Source organism: Camelus dromedarius, chromosome 7 (assembly GCF_036321535.1).
Source record: "Camelus dromedarius isolate mCamDro1 chromosome 7, mCamDro1.pat, whole genome shotgun sequence".
Lineage (NCBI taxonomy): Eukaryota > Metazoa > Chordata > Mammalia > Artiodactyla > Camelidae > Camelus > Camelus dromedarius.
The window spans coordinates 43994874-44001080 of record NC_087442.1 but is presented as its reverse complement, the minus strand read 5'-3'; positions in this window follow the sequence as shown (position 1 = coordinate 44001080).

The following is a 6207-nucleotide window of genomic DNA, read 5'->3' as shown; positions in this document are numbered from 1 at the left end:
AGCCAGAAAGAGAAAGAAAAATACCATATGAGATTGCTTATACGTGGAATCTAAAAACAAACAAACTAACATAAATACAAAACAGAAACAGTCTCATAGACATAGAATACAAACTTGTGGTTGCCAAGGGGGCGGGGGGTAGGAAGGGATAGACTGGGATTTCAAAATGTAAAATAGATAAACAAGATTATACTGTATAGCACAGGGAAATATATACAAGATCTTATGGTAGCTCACAGAGAAAAAAATGTGACAATGAATATATATATATGTTCATGTATAACTGAAAAATTGTGCTCTACACTGGAATTTGACACAACATTGTAAAATGATTATAAATCAATAAAAATGTTAAAGAAAAAGAATTGCAATAAATAAAAGGAAAAGAGGTCTGACTGAGTTTTAGGGGTGTCATACCTGTGAGCTGTTGGCTTTAGTAATGGGGTTTGTCCCTCCTTTGTAATAATTATGGAGCTTTGTTGCAGGCAATAGTGCTGGCCAGAATCCTCTAGGTGAGAGAGGGTATTATTCTTTTCTATCCTATCTCATATAGAAAGTGTGGAGCACTCTATTTTCCAAAGATGTCAAGTAAATGAGTTACTACAGAGGCAAAGTAACATATAACAGGATATACCTGTATTTTCCCCTATTTGACATTTATGTACTTTGACCACTTGTATGGCAGGGGTTGAAGGATAAAGTGAGGTGGTTTATAAGAATGCCTGGCACATGGGACACCAACTCATGGCAGCTCTTTTCAGAGCCAGTGCATTTTCTTGGCAACAACTGATCTCACTGTGGGCCAGAGCTGTGGCTGCCTCAGGAGCCCTGATTTTGTCTGTTTGTGGGTAGGAAATTCCCTTTGTCTTTGTGTACCTCAAATTTTGACCTCACTCTTGAATGATCACTCAGCTGGATAAAAAAAAAATTCTGGGTTGTGCGTTGTTTTTGCTAAGCATTCTGGTATCTGTTGCTGCCAATGAGAAGTCTGTGGCCAGTATAAGTCATTCCTGTCATCTGCTTTTTTTCTCTGGTAGCTTCATAGATTTGCTTTGATCCCCAATGCTTTGGAATATCGCTTTTATAGCTCTAAGTGTATATTTATTTTTATTTTTCCTTCTTCGATTTGAGAGTGAACTTTCTATCTGATGAATCACACCTTTCAACAGTTGTGGATAATTCTCAACTGCCTTTACCTTAAACATCACTTCACTACCAATGTCTTTTACTGGAGCACCACCTTTATGTATTTTGGAGTCTCTCAATGTATTATCCACATCTCTTAACTGTCTCTGTGATATTTTCTGGGCAAATGCTGCAATTATGTTTTCCAGTTGAATAATTCTCTCTTCACTCATGTCCAGCTTAGAGCTTATCCATGTATTGAGTTTTAAATTTCATTGACTACAATTTTCCTAGGTGTTTTAGTTGATAATCTTTTATACTCAATTATTCTTCTGCCTATTTTGCCTCCATCACAGCAACCAGTGGGCGCTCCCTTGAAGTAGATTTATGGGCCATGGACAGCAACATGTGATTGTTGGAGCAGGAGAGGAAGAATATGGTGATTCCAGGTGGTAACTGAGGTTTACAGTTTACAGGCGCACATGAAGACCCCTTTGGGAGCTTCCAAAGATAACTGTCAGAAAGGTCTGGGGAGAGGGAAGCTGAGGTTCTGCTCTCAAGCAGGTGACGATTCAAAGCATTATGATTTGGTAATTAATGTAGATGCACCATTTTTTATGCTTATGGATGGAGCTCATTTGGGGGGCCTTCATCTGGGGTTCTTTTTAAACCCTAGGGCATCTGTAGCACATTTGTACAAATTAATTATCTGAAAATATGAAACAAGAGGTATATGTGGTAAAGGTATATGTTATGGCCACTCAGAAGAAATAGAACGGATCCCAACCCAAAATCTGGTTGGGATGTTGAGACTGATGATGTCACATACACACATCAAAAGGACATGAGAAATTTTACTCACTGGGGAGAATAGGGTGGCTCCTAAGCAGGTCTGAAAACAGCTTGAGAGAGCAGGGAAAAGAGACTGGCTTGAGAATATAATGATGTCTGGGGATAAGGCCAAGGTGAGGATTCCGTGTGTGTTTGAACTTCCTGCTGTTTCCAAAGGAGGGAGCACCAGACTTTCTTATCAGCTTGCCCAGTTGTGGGACACAAGGGCAAGAGCAAGGTGAAGACTTAAACGCTGTCAGAAAACATTAAAAAAAAAAAAAAAAAGAGTCGAGCTCTTTATTACAGTATGTGACCCTGTCAACACAATTATCTCGATACCAGCTTTTTGAAGCTGATGTTGATGTTTTGACATAATATACTTTAATGCAGACAAAAGAAATCATTAAATTTGAGTTTTCTTTTCAAAAAAAGACTGAGTCACATACACAAAAGACACCATACTCTATCCCCCCATCCCTGAGCCTCTCTCCTTCCTACATTCTTTTCCTTTTGATTAACTCCAGGAAGCTGCCCCTGCTGCTGCTTCCACCAATTATGATAATAATGCCACCATGATCTACAGTAGGTTATCAGTTGTCTCTGAATCAGTCAGGAGGCCAGGGAGGCAGGGCAGCATGCACAAAACTGTACACAAGGTGTGTTAAATGAGAAAAATGCTTCACAGTACAGGAACTAATGCAATAGTCACATCTAGTTGAGATTGTAGAAAATTTGCTCACGAAATCCATTTATTCCCCTTTGATAAGATTCAACCAAAGAAAGTCATTTGCTATTGGCTCAAGCATGCTTCACAGAGCTGTAAAGTGCGCTGTGCTGGCCCAGGGAAAATTCTGCCTGTGGGGAATGAAGACCTTTACAGAAGTCACACTGCTCAAGTTCTTATTGCTGGGATTCGTGCTCATGTAAATGTCGAGCAGGGACATTCTTGAAGCTTCATCTATATTTTCCAAAGATATTTATAAGGACACCTGAGAGGCAGTGAAAAGAAATTTCCAAATATTGAAACAATGAAAACATACTCTCATGGAGGGGAGGCCAGGACCATTACCAGGTCCCGCAAAACCATGGACTTGAAACTTCAGTGGTTATTCTGGGTGCCTAGGATGTCAGAGGAAGACATCTTACACAGTGGAACACTGCTTGGCATGTGACCCTCCCAGGGGACATGGGCCCTTAGAATTACCTAAGTGCTTCAGCTAGGAGCCAACAGTTTCCTATTCCCAAGAGGAAGTTCTGGGAAGAACCTTCATAGGAAGTATAAAGAGTTTACAGGAGGGAGATTATATACAGCAGTCTCTTGGCTGGTGAGAGCTGAGCTGCAAGATGTGTGAGAGAAATCAGATCAGACCTTTGTCTCCCTCTGTGAGTCCTGTCTCCATATGCCCCGGTATGGACACCAGCCAGATCAAGAAATAGAATATTATCTCATGCCCTTTCAGTCACAACCTCCCACTGTCATGAGTCAGAGTGCTGCAGATGACTTTGGCCCACTTTGTATTTTATATACTCTTTTGTGTTTGGCTTTCACTAAACATTATGCGCTAAGAGTCATCCACATTGCTGCGCTTAGCATGCATTCACTCTCAGTGTTACATGACTACGCCACAGTTTATTTCTCTTTCCTGATGCTGATGGTCATTTGGGTTGTTGACAGTTTGGGGTCATTATGAACAGTGTTGCTAACAACCTTCCTATCATCCTTACATGTATTTAGGAAACGTGTGTGCGTTTTTGTTGGGCATCTAGCCAGGAATGCATTTACTAGGCCATATGGTATGTGTCTGTTCAGCTCAAGTAGATAGCACCAAAGGGTTTTCCAAAGTGGATTTTGAGAGTTCTAGTTGCTCTACATCCTCAGCAAAATTTGGTATCATTAGTCTTACTCTGGTTGGCAGTTTTAACGTATATTTCTCTGATAACTAAAAAGACTGAAGACCTTGTTACATGTTTATAAGTTTATTGTTTATTGAAGTATCATCCTCTGGGAAGTTCAAGGCTTTACTCATTTTTCTGTTGGGTTATCTGGCTTTTCAAAAATTGATTTTAAGGCGTTGTTTATATATTCTGGATATAAGTCCTTTGTCAGGTTTTATATACTGCAAACATCTTCTCTCATTCTGGTTAATTTTTTTCACTCTGTTAATGATGAATAGAATTTCTTAATTCCAATGTAGTCCAATGTATCAAATTTTTCTTGATGACTAATGCTTTTCATGCCTTAAGTCCAACAAATAGGATTCTAAATATTCACTAGAAGCTTAATAGTTTTACCTTTCACATTTAGGTCTATGATACACCTTGAAATGATATTTCTATATGATGTGATACTAATTTTATTTTTTATATATGTATATATCTCCATAAATGTGCCCCTAATGTTTATAGGTCCTGAGCCAAGAATAAAATGAAGATGTGTATATCATATGTCTAAGTATTTGCAAGTTATAAATCAAGCTGACAAACTGTTAAATGAAATATAATCTATTCTTCTACTTTGACAGATCTACTTTCATAATGTCAGAATTGAAAAATATGTTCATAGTCATGTTTTTATGTGATTGACGTTTAGTAAAATATCAAAGATGACTAAATTTAATTATTATTATTGGACATGCCTGGGTGTTCTGTTGATGGGCTGGTGATGTTTTTATGAGTGATAAAATAAATACACTCATAATTCATAAATTATTATATATTTATTCCATAAAGTTATTTTTCTTAACTTTATTTTAGCTAAGTCATTACTTTTAATATCACAGTGAGGATGTTTTATATAATTTGTCTTCTATTGACAGTAATGATCTAAAGAATTAAAAATAAAATGTAGTTATAGTAAAAATAAACAGTATGTATAGTTTGCATATATTTTTATCAAAAGTTTTGAGTTTTTAAAAAGTTATTCTAAGCACTCACTAGCACCTATTAAAATTAAAAAGCAAAATTAAATTATATTTAAAAACATAAATTAAATTATTTTAATCTATTAAGTTTAATTATATTTAAACATAAATTATTTTAATAAACTGATAATTTTTCAATTTGATTCTTTGGAAAAATTAATGAAATATTTAATATTTTCATATAAACAAAATTCTTCACAATTTTAACATTTACTATCATTTGGGATCACATTTCACCCATGTGGGTCTAAACCCACAGGTAGAAATTTAAGAGTAATTTTAATTAATACTGCAAAAATGTTTTAAGCTGCTCTTAGCAATGACAGCAAATACCTTAGTAATTTCTATTGCCTTCAAAACAGGATTTGAAACATAAACAGAAGCAAGAAAATGGATGCCTGATGCTACTGAGAAATGATAACTTTGTTATACAAGAATTTTATTGTATTCCTGACATCTAAAAGGAAGGCTCTGAGAGGTAATGAATGTGTCTTGTCTGGTACCCAAGATTACTGCTGCTCAAATCCTCCCTACACTTGGAAGCTTTAAGTCTGATGCTGGCAGTGATATAACCCACAAACCTTACTGCATTGGCACTCAGCTGCCTTTGTTTACATATTTTTGTTATTGACGTATGGTTGGTTTACAATGTTGTGTCAGTTTCTGGTGTATAGCATCATGTTTCAGTCATACAAATACATACTTGTATTCCTTTTCATATTCTTTTTCATCATAGGTTACTACAAGACATTGAATATAGTTCCCTGTGCTATGCAGTAGAAATTTGTTGTTTATTTATATATAGTAGTTAGTATCTGCAAATCTCGAATTCTCAATTTACCCCTTAGCACCCTCTTTCCCCCCATAACTGTAAGTTTGTTTTGTATGTCTATGAGTCTGTTTCTGTTTTTGTTTACATATTTTTGAATGCACTCTAAAATATCTGAAAGGTTCAGAAGGATATAAGTAAAAGGCAATCTTGACACCCTTGCTCCCATCCCCCCCCCATTTCTCCTTACCAAAGTGTATCTTTTCAGAGATATACACAGCCTAGTTGTCTTTGAAAATTAAGGCCTGTGCATATCCATTCAAAGAAAATTGTATAAATGAGTATAAGCATATCCTCTTCTGCAAAAGTTGATGTAAGAGATTTGGATATTAGGCAACCATTTACGCAGGAAGGATGAGATGCGCATTAGGGACAACAGTGCCTATTTAGGAAGCTCTTTCTTACTCTGTTGCAGCACTGGGTCAAGTTAGTTACATACATGATCTCCTAACGCCAACCCTGTGGGTGGATCCTTTTTCACAGATAAGAAGATTGAGGCTT